Here is a 13,217-nt window from a genome sequence, read left to right on the forward strand (position 1 = left end):
TGGGGCTGCACACTATCGTATGAGGCACTGAGCCTGCTGATACCTCCCAAGCACAGCCAGCAGCCATGAGCCTGCCACTAGCCTAGGAGGCACTGAGGCTGCTGTGACCACTCAAGCTCAGCCAGCAGCCATGAGCCTCCCACTGGCCTAGGAGGCACGGAGGATTCTGTGACGTCACAAGCACAGCCAGCAGCCAGGAGCCTGCCACTGGCCTAGAATGTACTGAGGCTGCTGTGACCTCCCAAGCACAGCCAACAGCCATGAGCCTGCCACTGGCCTAGGAGGCACTGAGGCTGCTGTGACGTCACAAGCACAGCCAGCAGCCAGGAGCCTGCTACTGGCCTAGGAGGCACTGAGGCTGCTGTGACCACTCAAGCTCAGCCAGCAGCCAGGAGCCTCCCACTGGCCTAGGAGGCACGGAGGATTCTGTGACGTCACAAGCACAGCCAGCAGCCAGGAGCCTGCCACTGGCCTAGAAGGTACTGAGGCTGCTGTGACCACACAAGCACAGCCAACAGCCATGAGCCTGCCACTGGCCTAGGAGACACTGAGGCTGCTGTGACCTCACAAGCACAGCCAGCAGGCAGGAGCCTGCCACTGGCCTAGGAGGCACTCAGGCTTCTGTGACGTCGCAAGCATAGCCAGCAGCCAGGAGCCTGCCACTGGACTCGGAGGCACTCAGGCTGCTGTGACCTCACAAGCACAGCCAGCAGCCAGGAGCCTGCCACTGGCCTAGTAGGCACTGAGGCTGCTGTGACCTCCCAAGCACAGCCAGCAGCCATGAGCCTGGCACTGGCCTCGGAGGCACTCAGGCTGCTGATACCTCCCAAGCACAGCCAACAGCCATGAGCCTGGCACTGGCCTAGGAGGCACTGAGGCAGCTGTGACCTCACAAGCACAGCCAGCAGGTGGGGCTGCACATTAACCTATGAGGCACTGAGGCTGCTGTGACGTCACAAGCACAGCCAGCAGCCAGGAGCCTGCCACTGCCCTCGGATGAATTGAGGATGCTGTGACCTCACAAGCGCAGCCAGCAGCCAGGAGCCTGCCACTGGCCTAGGAGGCACTCAGGCTACTGTGACCTCCCAAGCACAGCCAGCAGCCAGGAGCCTGCCACTGGCCTAGGAGGCACTGAGGCTGCTGTGACCTCACAAGCACAGCCAGCAGCCAGGAGCCTGCCACTGGCCTAGGAGGCACTCAGGCTGCTGTGACCTCACAAGCACAGCCAGCAGCCAGGAGCCTGCCACTGGCCTAGGAGGCACTGAGGCTGCTGTGACCTCACAAGCACAGCCAGCAGCCAGGAGCCTGCCACTGTCCTAAGAGGCACTGAGGCTGCTGTGCCCTCACAAACACAACCAGCAGGTAGGGCTGCACACTAACGTATGAGGCAGTGAGGCTGCTGTGATGTAACAAGCACGGCCAGCATCCATGAGCCTGCCACTGGCCTAGGAGGCACTGAGGCTGCTGTGACCTCACAAGCACAGCCAGCAGCCTGCCACTGGCCTCAGCGGAACTGAGGCTGCTGTGACCTCACAAGTACAGCAAGCAGGTGGGGCTGCACAATAACGTAAGAGGCACGGAGGCTGCTGTGACCTCACAAGCACAGCCAGCAGGCAGGAGCCTGCCACTGGCCTAGGAGGCACTGAGGCTGCTGTGACCTCCCAAGCACAGCCAATAGCCATGAGCCTGCCACTGGACTCGGAGGAACTCAGCCTGCTGTGACCTCACAAGCACAGCCAGCAGCCAGGAGCCTGCCACTGGCCTAGGAGACACTGAGGCTGCTGTGACCTCACAAGCACAGCCAGCAGCCATGAGCCTGGCACTGGCCTCGGAGGCACTCAGGCTGCTGATACCTCCCAAGCACAGCCAACAGCCATGAGCCTGGCACTGGCCTAGGAGGCACTGAGGCAGCTGTGACCTCACAAGCACAGCCAGCAGGTGGGGCTGCACACTAACCTATGAGGCACGGAGGCTGCTGTGACCTCACAAGCACAGCCAGCAGCCAGGAGCCTGCCACTGCCCTCGGAGGAATTGAGGATGCTGTGACCTCACAAGCGCAGCCAGCAGCCAGGAGCCTGCCACTGGCCTAGGAGGCACTCAGGCTACTGTGACCTCACAAGCACAGCCAGCAGCCAGGAGCCGGCCACTGGCCTAGGAGGCACGGAGGCTTCTGTGATGTCCCAAGCACAGCCACCTGCCAGGAGCCTGCCACTGGACTCGGAAGCACTCAGCCTGTTGGGACCTCACAAGCACAGCCAGCAGCCATGAGCCTGCCACTGGCCTAGGAGACAGTTAGGCTGCTGTGGCCTAACAAGAACAACGAGCAGCCATGAGCCTGCCACTGGCCTAGGAGGCAATGAGGCTGCTGTGACCTCACAAGCACAGCCAGCAGACAGGAGCCTGTCATTGGCCTAGGAGGCACTGAGGCTGCTGTGACCTCACAAGCACAGCCAGCAGCCAGGAGCCTGCCACTGGCCTAGCATGCACTCAGCCTCCTCTGACCTCACAAGCACAACCAGCAGGTGGGGCTGTACACTAAAGTATGAGGCACAGAGCCTGCTGATACCTCCCAAGCACAGCCAGAAGCCAGGAGCCTGCCACTGGCCTAGCAGGCAGTCAGCCTCCTCTGACCTCACAAGCACAGCCAGCAGCCAGGAGCCTGCCACTGGCCTAGGAGGCACTGAGGCTGCTGTGACCTCCCAAGCACAGCTAGCAGCCAGGAGCCTGCCACTGGCCTAGGAGGCACTGAGGCTGCTGTGACCTCACAAGCACAGCCAGCAGCCAGGAGCCTGCCACTGGCCTAGGAGGCACTGAGGCTACTGTGACCTCACAAGCACAGCCAGCAGCCAGGAGCCTGCCACTGGCCTAGGAGGCACTGAGGCTGCTGTGACCTCACAAGCAGAGCCAGCAGGTGGGGCTGCACACTATCGTATGAGGCACTGAGCCTGCTGATACCTCCCAAGCACAGCCAGCAGCCATGAGCCTGCCACTAGCCTAGGAGGCACTGAGGCTGCTGTGACCACTCAAGCTCAGCCAGCAGCCATGAGCCTCCCACTGGCCTAGGAGGCACGGAGGATTCTGTGACGTCACAAGCACAGCCAGCAGCCAGGAGCCTGCCACTGGCCTAGAATGTACTGAGGCTGCTGTGACCTCCCAAGCACAGCCAACAGCCATGAGCCTGCCACTGGCCTAGGAGGCACTGAGGCTGCTGTGACGTCACAAGCACAGCCAGCAGCCAGGAGCCTGCTACTGGCCTAGGAGGCACTGAGGCTGCTGTGACCACTCAAGCTCAGCCAGCAGCCAGGAGCCTCCCACTGGCCTAGGAGGCACGGAGGATTCTGTGACGTCACAAGCACAGCCAGCAGCCAGGAGCCTGCCACTGGCCTAGAAGGTACTGAGGCTGCTGTGACCACACAAGCACAGCCAACAGCCATGAGCCTGCCACTGGCCTAGGAGACACTGAGGCTGCTGTGACCTCACAAGCACAGCCAGCAGGCAGGAGCCTGCCACTGGCCTAGGAGGCACTCAGGCTTCTGTGACGTCGCAAGCATAGCCAGCAGCCAGGAGCCTGCCACTGGACTCGGAGGCGCGGAGGCTGCTGTGACCTCACAATCACAGGCAGCAGCCAGCAGCCTGCCACTTGCCGAGGAGGCACTGAGGCTGCTGTGACCTCACAAGCACAGCCAGCAGCCAGGAGCCTGCCACTGGCCTAGGAGGCACTCAGGCTGCTGTGACCTCACAAGCACAGCCAGCAGCCAGGAGCCTGCCACTGGCCTAGGAGGCACTCAGGCTGCTGTGACCTCACAAGCACAGCCAGCAGCCAGGATCGTGCCGCTGGCCTAGGTGGCACTGAGGCTGCTGTGGCCTGACAAGCACAGCCAACAGCCATGAGACGCCCACTGGCCTAGGAGGCAGTGAGGCTGCTGTGACCTCACAAGCACAGCCAGCAGCCAGGAGCCTGCCACTGGCCTAGGAGGTACTGAGGCTGCTGTGACCTCACAAGCACAGCCAGCAGCCATGAGCCTGCCACTGGCCTAGGAGGCACTGAGGCTGCTGTGACCTGCCAAACACAGCCAGCATCCATGAGCCTGCCACTGGCCTAGGAGGCACTGAGGCTGCTGTGACCTCACAAGCACAGCCAGCAGGGGGCGCTGCACACTAACGTATGACGCACTGAGCCTGCTGTGACCACAGAAGAACAGCCAGCAGCCAGTAACGTGTCACTGGCCTAGGAGGCACTGAGGCTGCTGTGACCTCACATGCACAGCCAGGAGCCAGGAGCCTGCGACTGGCCTAGGAGGCACTGAGGCTGCTGTGACCTCACAAGCACAGCCAGCAGCCAGGAGCCTGCCACTGGCCTAGGAGGCACTCAGGCTGCTGTGACCTCACAAGCACAGCCAGCAGCCAGGAGCCTGCCACTGGCCTAGGAGGCACTGAGGCTGCTGTGACCTCACAAGCACAGCCAGCAGCCAGGAGCCTGCCACTGTCCTAAGAGGCACTGAGGCTGCTGTGCCCTCACAAACACAACCAGCAGGTAGGGCTGCACACTAACGTATGAGGCAGTGAGGCTGCTGTGATGTAACAAGCACGGCCAGCATCCATGAGCCTGCCACTGGCCTAGGAGGCACTGAGGCTGCTGTGACCTCACAAGCACAGCCAGCAGTCTGCCACTGGCCTCAGCGGAACTGAGGCTGCTGTGACCTCACAAGTACAGCAAGCAGGTGGGGCTGCACAATAACGTAAGAGGCACGGAGGCTGCTGTGACCTCACAAGCACAGCCAGCAGGCAGGAGCCTGCCACTGGCCTAGGAGGCACTGAGGCTGCTGTGACCTCCCAAGCACAGCCAATAGCCATGAGCCTGCCACTGGACTCGGAGGAACTCAGCCTGCTGTGACCTCACAAGCACAGCCAGCAGCCAGGAGCCTGCCACTGGCCTAGGAGACACTGAGGCTGCTGTGACCTCACAAGCACAGCCAGCAGCCATGAGCCTGGCACTGGCCTCGGAGGCACTCAGGCTGCTGATACCTCCCAAGCACAGCCAACAGCCATGAGCCTGGCACTGGCCTAGGAGGCACTGAGGCAGCTGTGACCTCACAAGCACAGCCAGCAGGTGGGGCTGCACACTAACCTATGAGGCACGGAGGCTGCTGTGACCTCACAAGCACAGCCAGCAGCCAGGAGCCTGCCACTGCCCTCGGAGGAATTGAGGATGCTGTGACCTCACAAGCGCAGCCAGCAGCCAGGAGCCTGCCACTGGCCTAGGAGGCACTCAGGCTACTGTGACCTCACAAGCACAGCCAGCAGCCAGGAGCCGGCCACTGGCCTAGGAGGCACGGAGGCTTCTGTGATGTCCCAAGCACAGCCACCTGCCAGGAGCCTGCCACTGGACTCGGAAGCACTCAGCCTGTTGGGACCTCACAAGCACAGCCAGCAGCCATGAGCCTGCCACTGGCCTAGGAGACAGTTAGGCTGCTGTGGCCTAACAAGAACAACGAGCAGCCATGAGCCTGCCACTGGCCTAGGAGGCAATGAGGCTGCTGTGACCTCACAAGCACAGCCAGCAGACAGGAGCCTGTCATTGGCCTAGGAGGCACTGAGGCTGCTGTGACCTCACAAGCACAGCCAGCAGCCAGGAGCCTGCCACTGGCCTAGCATGCACTCAGCCTCCTCTGACCTCACAAGCACAACCAGCAGGTGGGGCTGTACACTAAAGTATGAGGCACTGAGCCTGCTGATACCTCCCAAGCACAGCCAGAAGCCAGGAGCCTGCCACTGGCCTAGCAGGCAGTCAGCCTCCTCTGACCTCACAAGCACAGCCAGCAGCCAGGAGCCTGCCACTGGCCTAGGAGGCACTGAGGCTGCTGTGACCTCCCAAGCACAGCTAGCAGCCAGGAGCCTGCCACTGGCCTAGGAGGCACTGAGGCTGCTGTGACCTCACAAGCACAGCCAGCAGCCAGGAGCCTGCCACTGGCCTAGGAGGCACTGAGGCTACTGTGACCTCACAAGCACAGCCAGCAGCCAGGAGCCTGCCACTGGCCTAGGAGGCACTGAGGCTGCTGTGACCTCACAAGCAGAGCCAGCAGGTGGGGCTGCACACTATCGTATGAGGCACTGAGCCTGCTGATACCTCCCAAGCACAGCCAGCAGCCATGAGCCTGCCACTAGCCTAGGAGGCACTGAGGCTGCTGTGACCACTCAAGCTCAGCCAGCAGCCATGAGCCTCCCACTGGCCTAGGAGGCACGGAGGATTCTGTGACGTCACAAGCACAGCCAGCAGCCAGGAGCCTGCCACTGGCCTAGAATGTACTGAGGCTGCTGTGACCTCCCAAGCACAGCCAACAGCCATGAGCCTGCCACTGGCCTAGGAGGCACTGAGGCTGCTGTGACGTCACAAGCACAGCCAGCAGCCAGGAGCCTGCTACTGGCCTAGGAGGCACTGAGGCTGCTGTGACCACTCAAGCTCAGCCAGCAGCCAGGAGCCTCCCACTGGCCTAGGAGGCACGGAGGATTCTGTGACGTCACAAGCACAGCCAGCAGCCAGGAGCCTGCCACTGGCCTAGAAGGTACTGAGGCTGCTGTGACCACACAAGCACAGCCAACAGCCATGAGCCTGCCACTGGCCTAGGAGACACTGAGGCTGCTGTGACCTCACAAGCACAGCCAGCAGGCAGGAGCCTGCCACTGGCCTAGGAGGCACTCAGGCTTCTGTGACGTCGCAAGCATAGCCAGCAGCCAGGAGCCTGCCACTGGACTCGGAGGCACTCAGGCTGCTGTGACCTCACAAGCACAGCCAGCAGCCAGGAGCCTGCCACTGGCCTAGTAGGCACTGAGGCTGCTGTGACCTCACAAGCACAGCCAGCAGCCAGGAGCCTGGCACTGGCCTCGGAGGCACTCAGGCTGCTGATACCTCCCAAGCACAGCCAACAGCCATGAGCCTGGCACTGGCCTAGGAGGCACTGAGGCAGCTGTGACCTCACAAGCACAGCCAGCAGGTGGGGCTGCACATTAACCTATGAGGCACTGAGGCTGCTGTGACGTCACAAGCACAGCCAGCAGCCAGGAGCCTGCCACTGCCCTCGGATGAATTGAGGATGCTGTGACCTCACAAGCGCAGCCAGCAGCCAGGAGCCTGCCACTGGCCTAGGAGGCACTCAGGCTACTGTGACCTCCCAAGCACAGCCAGCAGCCATGAGCCGGCCACTGGCCTAGGAGGCACGGAGGCTTCTGTGATGTCCCAAGCACAGCCACCTGCCAGGAGCCTGCCACTGGACTCGGAAGCACTCAGCCTGTTGGGACCTCACAAGCACAGCCAGCAGCCATGAGCCTGCCACTGGCCTAGGAGACAGTTAGGCTGCTGTGGCCTAACAAGAACAACGAGCAGCCATGAGCCTGCCACTGGCCTAGGAGGCAATGAGGCTGCTGTGACCTCACAAGCACAGCCAGCAGACAGGAGCCTGTCATTGGCCTAGGAGGCACTGAGGCTGCTGTGACCTCACAAGCACAGCCAGGAGCCAGGAGCCTGCCACTGGCCTAGCATGCACTCAGCCTCCTCTGACCTCACAAGCACAACCAGCAGGTGGGGCTGTACACTAAAGTATGAGGCACTGAGCCTGCTGATACCTCCCAAGCACAGCCAGCAGCCAGGAGCCTGCCACTGGCCTAGCAGGCACTCAGCCTCCTCTGACCTCACAAGCACAGCCAGCAGCCAGGAGCCTGTCGCTGGCCTAGGAGGCACTGAGGCTGCTGTGACCTCAGAAGCACAGCCAGCAGCCATGAGCCTGCCACTGGCCTAGGAGGCACTGAGGCTGCTGTGACCTCCCAAGCACAGCTAGCAGCCAGGAGCCTGCCACTGGCCTCGGAGGCACTGAGGCTGCTGTGACCTCACAAGCACAGCCAGCAGCCATGAGCCTGCCACTGGCCTAGGAGGCACTGAGGCTACTGTGACCTCACAAGCACAGCCAGCAGCCAGGAGCCTGCCACTGGCCTAGGAGGCACTGAGGCTGCTGTGACCTCACAAGCAGAGCCAGAAGGTGGGGCTGCACACTATCGTATGAGGCACTGAGCCTGCTGATACCTCCCAAGCACAGCCAGCAGCCAGGAGCCTGCCACTAGCCTAGGAGGCACTGAGGCTGCTGTGACCACTCAAGCTCAGCCAGCAGCCAGGAGCCTCCCACTGGCCTAGGAGGCACGGAGGATTCTGTGACGTCACAAGCACAGCCAGCAGCCAGGAGCCTGCCACTGGCCTAGAATGTACTGAGGCTGCTGTGACCTCCCAAGCACAGCCAACAGCCATGAGCCTGCCACTGGCCTCGGAGGCACTGAGGCTGCTGTGACGTCACAAGCACAGGCAGCAGCCAGGAGCCTGCTACTGGCCTAGGAGGCACTGAGGCTGCTGTGACCACTCAAGCTCAGCCAGCAGCCAGGAGCCTCCCACTGGCCTAGGAGGCACGGAGGATTCTGTGACGTCACAAGCACAGCCAGCAGCCAGGAGCCTGCCACTGGCCTAGAAGGTACTGAGGCTGCTGTGACCACACAAGCACAGCCAACAGCCATGAGCCTGCCACTGGCCTAGGAGACACTGAGGCTGCTGTGACCTCACAAGCACAGCCAGCAGCCAGGAGCCTGCCACTGGCCTAGGAGGCACTCAGGCTTCTGTGACGTCGCAAGCATAGCCAGCTGCCAGGAGCCTGCCACTGGACTCGGAAGCACTCAGGCTGCTGTGACCTCACAAGCACAGCCAGCAGCCAGGAGCCTGCCACTGGCCTAGGAGGCACTGAGGCTGCTGTGACCTCACAAGCACAGCCAGCAGCCATGAGCCTGGCACTGGCCTCGGAGGCACTCAGGCTGCTGATACCTCCCAAGCACAGCCAACAGCCATGAGCCTGGCACTGGCCTAGGAGGCACTGAGGCAGCTGTGACCTCACAAGCACAGCCAGCAGCCAGGAGCCTGCCACTGGCCTAGGAGGAATTGAGGATGCTGTGACCTCACAAGCACAGCCAGCAGCCAGGAGCCTGCCACTGGCCTAGGAGGCACTCAGGCTGCTGTGACCTCCCAAGCACAGCCAGCAGCCATGAGCCGGCCACTGGCCTAGGAGGCACTGAGGCTGCTGTGACCTCACAAGCACAGCCAGCAGCCATGAGCCTGCCACTGGCCTAGGAGGCACTCAAGCTGCTGTGACCTCACAAGCACAGCCAGAAGGGGGCGCTGCATACTAACGTATGAGACACTGAGGCTGCTGTGACCACAGAAGAACAGCCAGCAGCCATGAACCTGCCACTGGCCTCGAAGGCACTGAGGCTGCTGTGACCTCACAAGCACAGCCAGCAGCCAGGAGCCCGTCGCTAGCCTCGAAGGCACTGAGGCTGCTGTGACCTCACAAGCACAGCCAGCAGCCATGAGCCTGTCGCTGGCCTAGGAGACACTGAGGCTGCTGTGACCTCCCAAGCACAGCCAGCAGCCATGAGCCTGCCACTGGCCTAGGAGGCACTCAGGCTGCTGTGACCTCAGAAGTACAGCCAGCAGCCCGGAGCCCGCCACTGGCCCAGCAGGCACTCAGCCTCCTGTGACCTCACAAGCACAGCCAGCAGCCATGAGCCTGCCACTGGCCTAGGAGGCACTGAGGCTGCTGTGACCTCACAAGCAGAGCCAGAAGGTGGGGCTGCACACTATCGTATGAGGCACTGAGCCTGCTGATACCTCCCAAGCACTGCCAGCAGCCAGGAGCCTGCCACTAGCCTAGGAGGCACTGAGGCTGCTGTGACCACTCAAGCTCAGCCAGCAGCCAGGAGCCTCCCACTGGCCTAGGAGGCACGGAGGATTCTGTGACGTCACAAGCACAGCCAGCAGCCAGGAGCCTGCCACTGGCCTAGAATGTACTGAGGCTGCTGTGACCTCCCAAGCACAGCCAACAGCCATGAGCCTGCCACTGGCCTAGGAGGCACTCAGGCTGCTGTGACGTCACAAGCACAGCCAGCAGCCAGGAGCCTGCTACTGGCCTAGGAGGAATTGAGGATGCTGTGACCTCACAAGCACAGCCAGCAGCCAGGAGCCTGCCACTGGCCTACGAGGCACTCAGGCTGCTGTGACCTCCCAAGCACAGCCAGCAGCCATGAGCCGGCCACTGGCCTAGGAGGCACTGAGGCTGCTGTGACCTCACAAGCACAGCCAGCAGCCATGAGCCTGCCACTGGCCTAGGAGGCACTCAAGCTGCTGTGACCTCACAAGCACAGCCAGAAGGGGGCGCTGCATACTAACGTATGAGACACTGAGGCTGCTGTGACCACAGAAGAACAGCCAGCAGCCATGAACCTGCCACTGGCCTCGAAGGCACTGAGGCTGCTGTGACCTCACAAGCACAGCCAGCAGCCAGGAGCCCGTCGCTAGCCTCGGAGGCACTGAGGCTGCTGTGACCTCACAAGCACAGCCAGCAGCCATGAGCCTGTCGCTGGCCTAGGAGACACTGAGGCTGCTGTGACCTCCCAAGCACAGCCAGCAGCCATGAGCCTGCCACTGGCCTAGGAGGCACTCAGGCTGCTGTGACCTCAGAAGTACAGCCAGCAGCCCGGAGCCCGCCACTGGCCCAGCAGGCACTCAGCCTCCTGTGACCTCACAAGCACAGCCAGCAGCCCGGAGCCCGCCACTGGCCCAGCAGGCACTCAGCCTCCTGTGACCTCACAAGCACAGCCAGCAGCCATGAGCCTGCCACTGGCCTAGGAGGCACTGAGGCTGCTGTGACCTCACAAGCAGAGCCAGAAGGTGGGGCTGCACACTATCGTATGAGGCACTGAGCCTGCTGATACCTCCCAAGCACAGCCAGCAGCCAGGAGCCTGCCACTAGCCTAGGAGGCACTGAGGCTGCTGTGACCACTCAAGCTCAGCCAGCAGCCAGGAGCCTCCCACTGGCCTAGGAGGCACGGAGGATTCTGTGACGTCACAAGCACAGCCAGCAGCCAGGAGCCTGCCACTGGCCTAGAATGTACTGAGGCTGCTGTGACCTCCCAAGCACAGCCAACAGCCATGAGCCTGCCACTGGCCTAGGAGGCACTCAGGCTGCTGTGACGTCACAAGCACAGCCAGCAGCCAGGAGCCTGCTACTGGCCTAGGAGGCACTGAGGCTGCTGTGACCACTCAAGCTCAGCCAGCAGCCAGGAGCCTCCCACTGGCCTAGGAGGCACGGAGGATTCTGTGACGTCACAAGCACAGCCAGCAGCCAGGAGCCTGCCACTGGCCTAGAAGGTACTGAGGCTGCTGTGACCACACAAGCACAGCCAACAGCCATGAGCCTGCCACTGGCCTAGGAGACACTGAGGCTGCTGTGACCTCACAAGCACAGCCAGCAGCCAGGAGCCTGCCACTGGCCTAGGAGGCACTCAGGCTTCTGTGACGTCGCAAGCATAGCCAGCTGCCAGGAGCCTGCCACTGGACTCGGAGGCACTCAGGCTGCTGTGACCTCACAAGCACAGCCAGCAGCCAGGAGCCTGCCACTGGCCTAGGAGGCACTGAGGCTGCTGTGACCTCCCAAGCACAGCCAGCAGCCATGAGCCTGGTACTGGCCTCGGAGGCACTCAGGCTGCTGATACCTCCCAAGCACAGCCAACAGCCATGAGCCTGGCACTGGCCTAGGAGGCACTGAGGCAGCTGTGACCTCACAAGCGCAGCCAGCAGCCAGGAGCCTGCCACTGGCCTAGGAGGAATTGAGGATGCTGTGACCTCACAAGCACAGCCAGCAGCCAGGAGCCTGCCACTGGCCTAGGAGGCACTCAGGCTGCTGTGACCTCCCAAGCACAGCCAGCAGCCAGGAGCCGGCCACTGGCCTAGGAGGCACTGAGGCTGCTGTGACCTCACAAGCACAGCCAGCAGCCATGAGCCTGCCACTGGCCTAGGAGGCACTCAAGCTGCTGTGACCTCACAAGCACAGCCAGAAGGGGGCGCTGCATACTAACGTATGAGACACTGAGGCTGCTGTGACCACAGAAGAACAGCCAGCAGCCATGAACCTGCCACTGGCCTCGAAGGCACTGAGGCTGCTGTGACCTCACAAGCACAGCCAGCAGCCAGGAGCCCGTCGCTAGCCTCGAAGGCACTGAGGCTGCTGTGACCTCACAAGCACAGCCAGCAGCCATGAGCCTGTCGCTGGCCTAGGAGACACTGAGGCTGCTGTGACCTCCCAAGCACAGCCAGCAGCCATGAGCCTGCCACTGGCCTAGGAGGCACTCAGGCTGCTGTGACCTCCCAAGCATAGCCAACAGGAAGCGCTGCACACTAACGTATGAGGCACTGAGCCTGCTGTGACCTCCCAAGCACAACTAGCAGCCAGGAGCCTGCCACTGGCCTCGGAGGCACTGAGGCTGCTGTGACCTCACAAGCACAGCCAGCAACCAGGAGCCTGCCACTGGCCTAGGAGGCACTGAGGCTACTGTGACCTCACAAGCACAGCCAGCAGCCAGGAGCCTGCCACTGGCCTAGGAGGCACTCAGCCTGCTGTGACCTCACAAGCAGAGCCAGCAGGTGGGGCGGCACACTAAACTATGAGGCACTGAGGCTGCTGTGACCTCACAAGCACAGCCAGCAGCCAGGAGCCTGCCTCTGGCCAAGTAGGCACACAGCCTGCTGTGACCTCACAAGCAGAGCCAGCAGGTGGGGCTGCACACTAACGTATGAGGCACTGAGGCTGCTGTGACCTCACAAGCACAGCCAGCAGCCAGGAGCCTGCCACTGGCCTAGGAGCCACTCAGGCTGCTGTGACCTCACAAGCACAGCCAGCAGCCAGGAGCCTGCCTCTGGCCTAGGAGGCACGGAGGCTGCTGTGATCTCACAAGCACAGCCAGCAACCATGAGCCTGCCACTGGCCTCGGAGGCACTGAGGCTGCTGGGGCCTCACAAGAACAACCAGCAGCCATGAGCCTGCCACTGGCCTAGGAGGCACTGAGGCTGCTGTGACCTCACAAGCACAGCCAGCAGCCAGGAGCCTGCCACTGCCCTAGGAGGCACTGAGGCTGCTGTGACCTCACAAGCACAGCCAGCAACCAGGAGCCTGCCACTGGCCTAGGAGGCACTGAGGCTACTGTGACCTCACAAGCACAGCCAGCAGCCAGGAGCCTGCCACTGGCCTAGGAGGCACTCAGCCTGCTGTGACCTCACAAGCAGAGCCAGCAGGTGGGGCGGCACACTAAACTATGAGGCACTGAGGCTGCTGTGACCTCACAAGCACAGCCAG

The sequence above is a fragment of the Dromaius novaehollandiae genome, chromosome 10 (genome assembly GCF_036370855.1).
Source record: "Dromaius novaehollandiae isolate bDroNov1 chromosome 10, bDroNov1.hap1, whole genome shotgun sequence".
Lineage (NCBI taxonomy): Eukaryota > Metazoa > Chordata > Aves > Casuariiformes > Dromaiidae > Dromaius > Dromaius novaehollandiae.